Genomic DNA, 14,790 nt, shown 5'->3' on the forward strand with positions numbered 1-14,790 from the left:
GTGCAGAAGCTTATAAGTTTCATTAGGTCCCATTTGTTTATTCTTGCTTTTATTTCTTCTAGGAGAAAATTTTTTAGATGTATGTCAGATAATGTTTTGCCTATGTTTTCCTCTAGGAGGTTTATTGTATCTTGTCTTATGTTTAAGTCTTTAATCCATTTTGAGTTGATTTTTGTATATGGTGTAAGGGAGTGTTCTAGTTTCATTGTTTTACATGCTGCTGTCCAGTTTTCCCAACACCATTTGCTGAAGAGACTGTCTTTATTCCAATGTATATTCTTGCCTCCTTTGTCAAAGATGAGTTGACCAAAAGTTTGTGGGTTCATTTCTGGGCTCTCTATTCTGTTCCATTGGTCTATATGTCTGTTTTGGTACCAATACCATGCTGTCTTGATGACTGTAGCTCTATAGTATTGTCTGAAGTCTGGGAGAGTTATTCCTCCAGCTCTTTCTTTCTCTTCAGTAATGCTTTGGCAATTCTAGGTCTTTGATGGTTCCATATGAATTTTATTATGATTTGTTCTAGTTCTGTGAAATATGTCCTGGGTAATTGGATAGGGATTGCATTAAATCTGTAGATTGCCTTGGGCAGTGTGACCATTTTAACAATATTGATTCTTCCAATCCAAGAGCATGGAATATCTTTCCATTTTTTAAAGTCTTCTTTAATTTTCTTCATCAGTGGTTTATAGTTTTCTGTGTATAATTCTTTCACCTCCTTGGTTAGATTTATTCCCAGATATTTTATTACTTTGGGTGCTATTTTAAAGGGGATTGTTTCTTTACTTTCTTCTTCTGTTGATTTATCGTTAGTGTAAAGAAATGCAACTGATTTTTGAACGTTAATTTTGTAACCTGCTACCTTGCTGAATTCTTCAATCAGCTCTAGTAGCTTTTGTGTGGACCTTTTAGGGTTTTCTATATATAGTAACATGTCATCAGCATATAATGACACTTTTACCTCTTCTTTTCCAATTTGGATCCCTTTTATTTCTTTCTCTTGCCTGACTGCTGTGGCTAGGACTTCCAGGACTATGTTGAATAGGAGTGGTGATAGTGGGCATCCTTGTCTTGTCCCAGATTTTAGTGGGAAGCTTTTGAGTTTTTCACCGTTGAGTACTATGCTGGCTGTAGGTTTGTCATATATAGCTTTTATTATGTTGAGATATGTTCCCTCTATACCCACTTTGGCGAGAGTTTTTATCATAAATGGGTGTTGAATTTTATCAAATGCTTTTTCTGCATCGATTGAGATGATCATGTGGTTTTCGTCCTTTCTCTTGTTGATGTGATGTATTACACTGATTGATTTGCGTATGTTGAACCAGCCTTGTGTCCCTGGGATGAACCCCACTTGGTCATGATGTATAATCTTTTTTATGTGTTGTTGGATTCTATTTGCTAAAATTTTGGTGAGGATTTAGGTGTCTATGTTCATCAGTGATATTGGCCTATAATTCTCTTTTTTTGTAGTGTCTTTGCCTGGTTTTGGTATCAGGGTGATGGTGGCTTCATAGAATGAGTTTGGGAGTATTCCCTCCTTTTCAATCGTCTGGGAGAGTTTGAGAAGGACTGGTATGAGTTCTTCTTTGTATGTTTGGTAGAATTCCCTGGTGAAGCCGTCCGGTCCTGGACTTTTATTTGTAGGGAGGTTTTTAATTGCTATTTCTATTTCCTTTCTAGTGATCGGATTGTTCAAGCATTCAGATTCTTCTTGATTCAGTTTTGGTGGACAGTATGTTTCCAGAAACTTGTCCATCTCCTCTAGGTTATCCAGTTTGGTTCCATATAGTTTTTCATAATATTCTCGTATGATATTCTGTATTTCTATTTTGTTTGTTGTAATTTCTCCATTTTCCTTTCTTATTTTGCTAATTTGTGCTCTCACTTTTTTCTTCTTTGTGAGTTTGGCCAGAGGTTTGTCGATTTTATTTACTTTTTCAAAAAACCAGCTTTTGGTTTGGTTGATTTTTTCTATGGTCTTGTTAATCTCTATTGTATTTAATTCCCCTCTGATCTTTATTATTTCCTTCCTTCTGCTGCTTTTTGGGGCTTTTTGTTCTTCTTTTTCTAATTCATTCAGGTGGTGGGCTAAATTGTTTATTTGAGATTGTTCTCCTTTTTTGAGGAAGGCCTGTATCGCTATAAACTTCCCTCTTAGCACTGCCTTTGCTGTGTCCCATAGGTTTTGAGTGGTTGTGCTTTCATTATCATTTGTCTCAAGGTATTTTTTAATTTCAGCTTTGATTTCCTCATTGATCCATTGTTTTTTCAATAACATATTGTTTAATCTCCATGCTTTCCTTTTTTTCTCCTTTGTTTCTCTGTTGTTGATTTCCAGTTTCATGGCATTGTGGTCAGTAAAGATGCTTGAGATAATTTCTATCTTCTTAAAATTGTTGAGGTTTCTTTTGTGCCCAAGTACATGATCAATCCTGGAAAATGTTCCATGTGCACTTGAAAAGAATGTATATCCTATTTTGGGGGGTGTAATGCTCTGAAAATATCCACCAAATCTAGTTTTTCTATTGTAGTATTTAATTTCTCTGTTGCCTTGTTTATTTTCTGTCTGGAAGATCTGTTTAGTGATGTTAATGCAGTGTTAAAGTCTCCAACTATGATTGTATTCCCATCAATATCCCCCTTTATCTCTGTTAGTAATTCTTGTATGTACTTAGGTGCTCCTATATTGGGTGCATATATATTAACGAGTGTAATATCCTCATCTTGTATCACTCCTTTAATCATTATAAAATGTCCTTCTTTATCTTTCTTTATGGCCTTTGTTTTAAAGTCTATTTTGTCTGAAATCAGTACTGCAACACCTGCTTTTTTGGCTTTTCCATTTGCATGGAATATCCTTTTCCATCCTTTCACTCTCAATCTATATGTGTCCTTCTCCCTAAAGTGGGTCTCTTGTATGCAGCATATTGAAGGTTCTTGCTTTATTATCCAGTCTGCCACTCTGTGTCTTTTGACTGGACCATTTAGTCCATTAACATTTACAGTAATTAATGATAGATGTGTGTTTATTGCTATTTTGAACTTATCTTTGCAGTTGAATTGGTATATCCTCTTTGTTCCTTTCTTCTTCCTTTTGTGGTTTGGTAATTTTCCTTTGTATTATCATGGATTTTATTTAATTTTTGTGACTCCTTTGTAAATTTTTGGCTTGTGGTTACCCTTTTTTGTAAATCTATCAACCCATTACTATAACTGTTTTTATTAAACTGATAGTAACATGATCTCAAACCCATCCTACTGTTAAAAAAATTTAAAAAAGAAAGAAAAAAATATTCTATATTTCCCTGCCTCCCTCTCCCACTCTCAGTGATTTGTATGTCTTCTTTTATAATTTCATGTTTACTTTATTTGTAATTCATGAGTTATCACATTTAAGAGGATAGAAATTATTTCAGGCATCTTTTTTGAACACAATAGCATGAAACCAGAAATCAACCACAGGAAAAAAAAAAAAAACAAAAAACAACTGCATGGAGACTAAACAACATGCTACTAAAAAAGCAATGGGTCAACAATGAAATAAGAGAATAAATTTTTAAAAATACCTTGAGACAAATGACAATGAAAATACAACCACACAAAAATCTATGGGATGCAGCAAAAGCAGTCCTAAGAGGGAAGTTCATAACAATACAGGCCTTCCTCAAAAAACAAGAACAATCTCAAACAACCTAATCTACCAACTAAAAGAATTAGAAAAAGAAGAACAAACAAAACCTAAAGTCAGCAGAAGGAAAGAAATCGTAAAGATCAGAGAGGAAATAAATAAAAAAGAGATTTAAAAACAATAGAAAAAAATCAACCAAACTAAGAGCTGGTTTTTTGAAAGAGTAAACAAAATTGACAAAGCTCTGTCCAGGTTCACCAAGAAGAAAACGGAGAGGACACAAATAAATAAAATAAAAAAGGAAATGGAGAAATTATAACCAACACCACAGAAATACAAAAAAAATAAGAGAATACTATGAACAACTATATGGCAACAAACTGGACAACCTAGAAGAAATGAACAAGTTTCTAGAAACATACAGTCCACCAAAACTGAATCAAGAAGAAATAAGTAATTTAAACAGATAGCTCACTCAGAAGTGAAATAGAATCAGCAATTAAAAAAAAATAACCTCCCTAAAAACAAAAGTCCAGGACCACATGGTTTCACTGGGGAGTTCTACTAAACATATAAAGAACTCACACCAATCCTTATCAAACTCTTCCAAAAGATTGAAGAGGAAGGAATATTCCCAAACTCCTTCTATGAAGCCACCATCATCCTGATACCAAAACCAGACAAAGATACTACCAAAAAAGAAAATTACAGGCCAGTATCATTGATGAACATTCATGGAAAAATCCTTAACAAAATATTAGCAAACAGGATCCAACAACACATAAAAAAGATCATACACTATGATCAAGTTGGATTCATCCCAGGGAAACAAGGATGACATGCAAATCAATCAATGTGATATACCACATTAAAAAATGAAAGGACAAAAATGACATGATCATCTCAATAGATGCAGAAAAAGCATTTGAAAAAATTCAACACCGATTTATGATAAAAAATCTAACTTAAGTGGGTATAGAGGGAATGTATTTTAACATAATAAAAGCTATTTATGGCAAATCCACAGTCAACATAATACTCAACAGTGAAAAGTTGAAAGCCTTCCTGCTAAAATCTAGCACAAGACACCCACTCTCACCACTTTTATTCAACATAGTGTTGGAAGTCCTAGTCACAGAAATCAGACAAGAAAAAAAAATTAAAAGGATCCAAATTGGAAGAAAAGAGGTAAAATTGTAACTATATGCAGATGACATGGTACTGTACATAGAAAACTCTAAAGGCTCCACACAAAAACTACTAGAGCTGATAAAAGAATTCGGCAAGGTAGTAGGATACAAGACTAACATACAGAAATCAGTTACATTTCTTTACACTAACAATGAAATTTCTGAAAAGGAAAGTAAACAAACAATTCCGTTTAAAATCTCACCCCCCAAAATAAAATACTTAGGAATAAATCTAACCAAGGAGGTGAAAGACTTATACCCAGAAAACTACAAAACATTGATTAAGGAAATTAAAGATGACTTAAAGAAATGGAAAGATATCCCACACTCTTGGATTGGAAGAATTAATATTGCTAAAATGGCCATACTATCCAAAGCAATCTATAGATTTAATGTGATCCCTATGAAATTACCCAAGACATTTTTCACATAACTAGGACAAATAATCCTAAAATTTATATGGAATCGCAAAAGACCTAGAATTGTAAAAGCAATATTGAAGAAAAAGAATGAAGTTGGAGGAATAACCCTCTCAGACTTCATACAATACTACAGCGCTACAGTATTCAAAACAGCATGGTATTGGCACAAAAACAGACATATGAATCAATGGTATGGACTAGAGAGCTCAGAAATAAACCCACATACATACGGTCAATTAATCTTCAAAAAAGGAGGCAAGAATATACAATGGAGAAAAGAGTCTCTTCAGCAAGTGGTGTTGGGAAAACTGGACAGCCACACATAAATCAGTGAAGTTAGAACACTCCCTCACACAAAAATAAACTCAAAATGGCTTAAAGACTTAAACATAAGACAAAACACTATAAAACTTTTAGAAGAAAACATAGACAAAACACCTTCTGATATACATCTTAGCAATGTTCTCCTAGGGCTGTCCACCCAGGCAATAGAAATAAAAGCAAAAGTAAACAAATAGGACCTAATTAACTTACATGCTTCTGCAAAATAAAAGAAATCATAAGCAAAATAAAAAGAAAACCTACAGAATGGGAGAAAATATTTGCAAAAGATGAGACTGTCAAGGTCTTAGTTTCCAGAATATATAAACAATTCATGAAACTTAACAACAACAACAACAACAAAACAATGCAATACAAAAATGGGCAGAAGACCTAAACAAGCAATTCTCCAATGAAGGCATACAAATGGCCAATAGGCACATGAAAAAATGCTCAATATGACTAATGATCAGAGAAATGAAAATCAAAGTTACAATGAGTTATCACCTCACACCAGTCAGAATGGCCATCATTAAAAAGTCCACAAACAATAAATGCTGGAGAGGGTGTAGAGAAAAGGGAACCCTCCTACACTGTTGGTGGGAATGCAGTTTGGAGCAGCCATTATGGAAAACAGTATGGAGATTCCTCAAAAGACTAAAAATAGACTTACCATATGATCCAGCAATCTCACTCTTGGGCATATATCCAGAGGAAACTCCAATTACAAAAGACACATGCACCCCAATGTTCATAGCAGCACTATTTACAATAGCTAAGACATAGAAGCAACCTAAATGCCCGTTAACAGATGACTGGCTAAAGAAGCTGTGGTATATTTATACAATGGAATACTACTCAGCCATAAAAAGAATAAAATAATGCCATTTGCAGCAACATAGATGGACCTGGAAATTGTCATTCTAAATGAAGTAAGCCAGAAGGAGAAAGACAAATACCATATGATATCAATCATATGTGGAATCTTAAAAAAAAAAAAAAAGGCACAAGTGAACTTATTTACAAAACAGACTCCTAGACATAGAAACAAACTTATGGTTACCAGGGGGAAGAGGCAGTGGGGAGGGATAAATTAGGATTTTGAGATTTAAGATACTATTATATATAAAATAGATAAATAAGTTTCTTCTGTATAGCACAGGGAATATATTCAATATCTTGTAGTAAACTATAATGAAAAATAATATGAAAATCAATATATGTATGTTCACATATGACAAAATTATGGTGTACACCAGAAACTGACACATTATAAATTGACTATACTTCAGTAAAAAAAAATTAAAGTGAAAAAAGAAAAAACCTAGTTGACAATATTGTTTAGTAAACACATACTCACACAATAATCCCATAATTTTCTATAGGTTCTCATATAAGGAAATAATAGACAACAAAAAGAATATATACAAAACTAAGAAAAGTGTTTTCCCTTGGAAAAGGGCAGGAAAATTTTATCAGTAACTGTTAAATATTTTGCGTGTGAGAGCATTCATGTGTCGCTTGTATAAGTAAAAATGAATTAAAGAAAATCCTTTGTCAGGTCATATGTACGCATTTGGGTTCAATAATCAGGGGTTGACATACTTTTGACTCTATATTGTGTCTCAAAAGGAGTCTGTCAGAAGGAGTTAATCTTGTCCCTTTCATACTAACACAGAGTCATTTTCCTAGCACTACTGTTTCCAACCACGTTCTTACTTGAGAGGCTTTATATAAACAAAAGGTAAAACTAAAAAAATACAAACAAGACTCAGAATATAATTTTGGTACTCATGTTGAGAGTTTTGTTGTATTTGTCAATATTACGAAGGCAAGGGGTAAAACATCCTATAATGGTTTAGGGAATATCAATGAAAGTAGGAAAGCATGCTTGAAAAAAGGGCTCTGGGGTGGGGAGTTACTGACATACAAGGCCATATTTTCCAAGTATAACCTAGAGAAAAAAACCTATTTTCAAAGAGCAAAAGGTAGAATTCCTCCTGAGTAGTTAAGACTCTTGTTTGCTAGAAAAGAACCTGCAGCCAGGTTGGGTGTGAAATGACAAGATATTGAGTCATGGCCTGGAAGAGAAGGCAGAATAGAGAGAAAGCTAAAATCCTTAGCATAAAGATTTCATGCTAGAGCAAAACTGGGAGGATTCTAATATTGAAGTGGAGTGTCCTTGGATCAAAGTCCTTTCAAAATTATCATCCTATCTTGAAGAACAATAGGCAAAATAAAGTGGCATCACTGGAGCTTGTATACAAAGGTTTTTGGAAGATGAGATATTTAATTTAAATTATTGCTATCTATTAAAAACTTATGCTTAGAAAAGTTTATTAGCCTGTAAAATTACATGGTTTTAAATTTTATTTCTTACTATTTTTCTTAAGAAATAGGTCAGTAATGTATATTGTCTTCCCTAGTGAAGGCTTTAGTAATATCTGATAGGATTACAAAACTCCTTGCTAAAATGACATGTAAAAACTTCATGCCAAGCCCAGGAGACCTGGAAACCAGAACCAGGAGCTGAATGATATGATCCAACTCTCCTTTGCTCCTACATGTTAAGCCTCAGAAGAAAGAGAGTCTCAGGCTGTTCAGGTGAGATGCCCAACGGCTGGGCATAACTCAACTATGCAGGATTCCCCAGGTGAGCAGTGGCTCTCTCCTGCCACACCACCAGAGGGCAGTATCTAGGGATGGTGGCAATAAAGACCACTTGTTTCCACACAGTTAGGATGTTAGGTACAATTAATTATTGAAAGGCCAGTTGGGATTATTTACAGAGAAACATCCTCTGATGATCTCCAGGAACAATAAGAAAACATGGAGAATTCTGGTTTTGCCCTTGGAAACCCCAGAGGGAAAGAGATGCTGGCGAAATGGATCGATGGCCCAGCAAAATGGTGAGACAACTGCGCACAAGGAGGAAGAAGGACTAGAAAGAAATCCAGTGATGAAGATGACTGGGAGCTAGAACAAGGAGAGGGAGAACAAAGATACTTAATACTTCCTTTTATACTGTTTATTTGACTGTGCTGTGATTGGCTCTCCTCCATCCCCCATCTACCAGAATCTTCAGTGGCACGTGTGTTAATTGCCTTAATGGTTCTTTGTAGATCATTAAAGGAAAGGGAAGAGAGTTGCATAATATAGGGTGGAGGGAAGGGAAGAGACACAGGAAATAAGACACAGAGCAGAGGTGGAGAATTCCAAGTAAGCAAGAAAGAAGGCTGATCCAAGCCCCTGAACTTCATGCCAAGGAATCTTTGGAAAGATTTGGAGCAGTAGATCATATGAGACGGGGTTTGAGGAAGTTAAAAAACATATTAAAGAGAAAGATAACCCCAAAATTTGGAGGTCTGGGGACACCCAGGAGGCCATCATGTGCATTACACACTATTGACACCAGGCATGAAGAAGAAATGAAGACCTCTAAGGATGTTTCTATGTCTTCCAGTGGACTCTGAGATTCATTATCTACCTCTTTAAACATGCATCTCTCTATCCGTCTATCTACCACTGATTTTATCTAAGTTGTTCACTCCCAATTTTCCTCAGTATCACTCTCTAATTCCTTTAAACTTTGAATGGTTTCCTCAATGTTGAAGAGGATTTCTTTTCTAGTTAATAACAGGTGTAGAATTAGCAAACACTAACGCAGTATGTGGCCACACCAACCTAAAACCAACAAAACACACAAATTTCATGTAAGCAGGGAAACTGCTGTTTCCCTCTTTGGTGGTAGAAAGAAATTGCTTACCAAAGGTTTAGGAGATAGCCTATGTGAGTTCTTCTGTAACCCTTGGGGTGATGAGGACAACTGCCATCCCAGGTCAGCTCCAGAGCTGCCCTTGGGTTTGGAGGAGTTCAGCTGTCAGCACTCATGGACAATCAACCAATCTGGAGTCTGAACAGAGGCTCTGGCCCCACAAGCCCAGTGTCCCCATTCATCTCTTCCTCCTGTGTGCTCCTCAATGTCAATTCTAATTTCCTCCACCAGGAATTTTTGATTATTCCAGTGGCCTGCCAGACAAACTCTTGTGATTTCTCATGACTTACGGGCCTCTATGCAGTGCCTCATGTTGCAAGAATTGGCTTCATTTTATACTTTTAAGATACTCAAGTAACTTCAATTTCTTCTCACTTAGAAGAGTCACAAGATTTATTTTTAAATTTTGGAATGTAAAAGAGGTATTTGGAAATTAAATATAAGGCTACAAAGAACACTGAGGACTTAATTTAGCATCCCCCTTTCCATCTCTGCAATTAATCATATTTCATGTAAACAGTCATTATGTTTTAAAGTCATAAAATATTAAGTAAACATAGATGATAAGCACTATCTGAACGTGAAATAAGCAATAGACCTGCCCATAACTCCCACACCAAAAGTGAGCTCATCTTTCCCCTAAGGCACCCAGGTAAATTAAAGCTCCAGAGCTTCTGTGAAATATAAAATAATGAAAAGAAAATGCACAGACTTAAAAAGAAATAATGATAATAATAATAAAACACCACTTGCAGCAAAAATAAATTAAAGGCAGAAAATGAAACAGGTCTCCAAAAGCAATTCCTTAAGACTCTCATGTCTATTCTCCTAAAATAAAATATATCAAATAAAACCTAAATTATTCCTGCTTGTCTGTGCTGTACACACATAGTTCATTAGCAAAGGGGATGGAGTCCCTGGAAACAGAAGCATCAACTGAGTGAGAAGTTTCCTGGTCCTTATAACGTTACCCCTGTGAAGAAATTTCTTGACCTCTCCCACCGCCCATCGCTGTCCGTTCTCTGACCCTAGCAGCGGTTGCTTTCAGCTTCCACTTGTTAAAATGCTGCAGTCAGGTTCATGATGTCCCCAACAATGTCAAGGACTAGCCTCAGAATCTGATTATCTGCTAATCTTTACTTCTGTTCCTCGGATGTTTCTTTGAATGGGCTTTGAGTCTCTCGTCTGAAACCGAAATCCACCATGAGACTCTTGCTTTGTTTCCTGTGGCAGGCCCAGTTCTATCACTTGCACTCCTTTTTGTCAGCCTGCATGAGTCAAAGCTGTTCACCAGAACAAAGAATAAATGGCAGGAAAGGGCACTCAAAGGAAGAAATCATGCATTTTTCAGAAAACTCACCGATTTGAAGAAATTACCAAAATTGTTTTCAATAGTTCTTACTAGATAAGAGTATATGGTCGCCCTCAGAACTTAGCAAAAACAAATCTACTAAAGCTGGATTTATATATATGCAATTTCAGTAAAACTGAGAATCAGCACTATGCAAAGTGGAATTAAATAGAGTGTGGGGTGAAAGGCAACCGTTTTAAAAAGGTGTCAGACCTCAAACCAGGTCAAAGAATTGTCAAAAAGTGGAGCACCAAAAGGTATGAACTAAAAGATCAGAGATGGTGGCTGGAAAATAAAATCTTAAAACTGAGATTTTAGAAGTCGATGTGATTACTGGTAATGGCAAAATCTCAAAGTATAGTCATAGGAGTAGGCGGCAAAGTAGGGTGGAGACAGGGTCACTGGAGGAAAGGTGATGGAGAAGCTGAAAAGGTGAGTCTGGAAAGGTTACACACGAGGATGTTAAAATCACCAAGCATTTTGGCGGTGTAGCGTAAAAGGGAATGATTGTGAGCCAGGAGCTAGAAGCCAGAAGCTACAGATGGGAAGTGTCCTGCAGTTGGAGGACTATAGATCACAAAGGAAGTTGAAGAGAATATTTAAAGAAGATATTTGAGAATATAGGGGGTTTTGTTAATGATTGACTATGAGTTTCAGAGGACAAAACAAGTGTTTTGTTATTTGGGGGTGGGAGAAGATAGGGAGATGGGAGAAGGGACCCAGCCCTATGGGAAGAATCTGGAGGATGAAGGTTGACTAGGGAGCCTGGGCTTCTCACAGTGACCACATAACATAGGGATCAAAGGCCTAATGAGATTGTACAGATATTAGAGGTGAGGCAGTGGGTTTCTCCAGGGCTCCCTTGTCACTCTTGCCAGTGGAAGTACAGAGGCCAGGAGAAAGCTGTCTTATGCCAAGCACAGATAACTCTGGAGATTTCTTTCTAATCCTCCACCACCTCCACCATCCATTGTTCCCAGTCCCTATAAAGGGATAGCAAACAGGTTTCATTTTCTTTGGTCAGGGAATGACTGCCTGGAGCAAGAGGATATGCAGAACTTCAAGGCCACATTCAGATTCAGGAGAAAAGGAAATGGCCACCTCTATGCCAGTACCTGCCTTCCCTATTTTAACGTGATCCCAAAGCTCAGTTCAATTCCTGGCTCTCCATCCCACTTCCCACTTGTCAACCTGCTTCCTAGCCACTTAGGACTTTTACATACATCACTGCACTTCAGGCTGCAACTTCAAATCTTCCGGAGGGTCCTCTTGGCAGCCTGCTGTGCTCTTCTGCTAGTGAACGTCAAGTCTTTGTGTCCAGATAAGACCTCGCTCCCGAGCACTAGAAACTAGTCTGCAATTGCCTTCTGAGATTGGAGCACATCAGATGTGCTCATCAATCTTCCCCTGTCCATGCCACCCTAATCTGTGCCTCTCCCATTCCAGTTAGTTTATCTCCATTCACCCAAGTCATCCTCAACTCCTCCTTCCCCCCACATCTTATCAGTCACTCAATCCCACCTGCTTAGTCTCTGAAATTCCTTAAATCTGCTCCTTGTCCTCCTTCCCCACTGCCTCAGCCTTGTTCACAGCTTCTCTCAAGGACACTTGAGAAGTAGGCTCCACCCAAATCTCTCTCCCACAGCCATCAGTGACCTTTGTGAAACATGACTGTTTCTCCCTTCCTTAAAAGGCTTTAAGGTGTTAGCCCTTGAAACGTAACATTGCGCACGTTTGTTCAGGTGCCTCCTTCTCCCATTAGACTATGACTGCCACCAAGGCAGGACTGTATGCCTCCTTTATTTTGAATTCCCAGTAATTGCCTGGAGATGGAGAACATACTCAATAAATGTGAAGTGAAGTAATGCTAGCAGGCAGAGGAAAAGTATAAAAGGTAACCCAATTTTAAAGACATTCTTTCAGGAAAGCTGACGTGAGATCATTTTCTACAACTCTTGCTACATCTCACTCATCTCTGCTCTTACCATAAATAGCAAATGAACAAAAAAAGTTTTAACTTGACAATTAAAAGATATATCAGGGGTGGCAATGGGGTCTTAATACGAATTTTTCTTATTTTGGACCCTGGTTTCACCATTTTCCAGGTATGTAACCCTGCATGAGTTATTAACTTCTGGCCTCAGTTTCATCACTTATAAATTGGAGATAATACCAGTAACTAATTTAAATGCCTATTATGGAAATTCAATGAGGTCGTGTATGAAAAGTGTGTTGGAATAGGAAATGTTCAATAAATAATAGCTGAGGTAGTTACTCTGAAAGAGGTTTCACTATGATTTATTTATAGATAACCAGAAACATTATTGCTATTAGACAATGGAAAACATGTGAGCATTTTCTAGAATGGGCAGAACATATCTTTATTTCCTCCATAGAGTCCAGACCATACACAGCCTCTGAAGGAGATTGGGAGTTTTGTTGCTGGTCTCCCCAGCTTTTCTCTCTCCCAGGATTTGCTACCCCTCTGTCCTCTCCAACCAGGGACCAACTGCTCTTGGAAAAGAGGTAGTAAATGCTACAACTCTCTGTAGAAAGAGGCTTGGGTCTAGTGGGCGACCTGGTTGACTTCCAACATTATCTCCAACAAAACTGCTTTTTCGAATGTCCTAGAGATACATCCACACAACTGAAAAAACTTCCTCGTTTTTTTTTTTTAACTTATCCAGTGTTGTTTTTCTTTTAGCATCTTACCTTAAGAAAATTTAAAGTTATCCAATATCTCTGCTTTCTTCACAGACAAGAACATTAGAATGCAAACACAGGTTTCACTTCTTCCTCTTTCTTGCTCTTACCTAGAATTTAAAAAAACTCATTCATTTTAAATTTGAATTCCATTACTGGACCACTCCTCCTGTAATAAACCAGGAATAAATATTTTTTACAAAATGTGTAATTATTTTGTGACTAACACATTACAACACTATTTTACATTTGTTGTTTTTGACCTCTACAAACAGCAAGTTCATATTGTTTAACCTACTTCTTGAAGAATGTTAATTTGTTAACTATAAATAATTTAAAATATATACAACCATTTTTCTGTTATTTTATGGCATTTCTTCACTTTTTTACGTATTGGAATTGTCAGGAAGTGGCTTGGTTATGGGGAGGTCTCCTTTACCCTCCAAGAACCCTTAGAGTGAACCATCTACAAAGCAAATCTTTCTTTTGCTTACTGATAACAGTCATCTTTTATAACATCTCTCCATGTAGTTTTGTGTTAAAAGATCTAAGAATCTGCTTCCTTTTTTTAAAAAAAGAGGTAAGGAGAGGAGGGAAATAAAAAGGATGTGGAGGGACCAACTCCCCAGCATATATTACATAAAATGACAATAATCATGAAAACCCTATTTCACAAATTACTGAGAATATAACACATAATATACTGCAAAGAAGTTTAAAGAGTTAAATGTACAATTATGAAAGGCAGTCCACTTATGTACTCCAAAGAGCATTTTTGGTCAGTGAATGCTTTGTCTCTGGTCCATGGTGAGATAACTATGAAAATTTGAAAGTAAGCATTTAGCAACGGTTATTGAAATTTGACAACATAATTTTACATCTGTTGAATCAAATAATAAAAAATTCGGGCTTGTTTTTTTCATGTCTCATTTTTTACTTCATTTTCTAGTAATTCATTTTCATTGTACTTTAGAAAGGCAAAGAAAACTGTCCTTCACATGTAGTTCGAGAAGCATGGATAAAAGCTATTATTATTTCTGAAATTTTGCTTAACAACCATTAATTTCTAATTATAAACTAGTTATATGTTATTATTTGAGAAATATTGTTTCATACCAAGTGTAAGGAGTTGCCAGTCTACAAACAAGTTCCAAAACAAATCTGTTTGTATTGGGTAACTTGGCTATTTGTTTCTCCCATGAAATAACATAAGTGTGGGGTTAGGTTCCTGGTGTAGGTTATAAATCCCAGTTATCTCAAAAGATTGCTAAACTGTACTATAAAATACAATCACCCATATATACTATAAAATGTCATGGCCAGTCTTCTCCATCCTCCTACAATGGAGAAATTAGGGTTCTGATTTCCAAATCAGAAAATGTCTCTCTTCCCCACCT

General features: G+C 36.5%; 1 long non-coding RNA gene across 1 annotated transcript in view; it reads right to left on the bottom strand.

Moving 5' to 3' along the window:
* Positions 1-14,790, bottom strand: part of LOC135321698 (uncharacterized) — a 68,206-nt gene that overhangs the window by 12,770 nt on the left and 40,646 nt on the right. The window contains exon 5 of the long non-coding RNA XR_010381692.1: positions 13,403-13,503. This is a non-coding gene — a long non-coding RNA (uncharacterized LOC135321698). The remainder of the gene's footprint in view (positions 1-13,402; positions 13,504-14,790) is intronic.

This window comes from Camelus dromedarius, chromosome 7, assembly GCF_036321535.1.
Source record: "Camelus dromedarius isolate mCamDro1 chromosome 7, mCamDro1.pat, whole genome shotgun sequence".
Lineage (NCBI taxonomy): Eukaryota > Metazoa > Chordata > Mammalia > Artiodactyla > Camelidae > Camelus > Camelus dromedarius.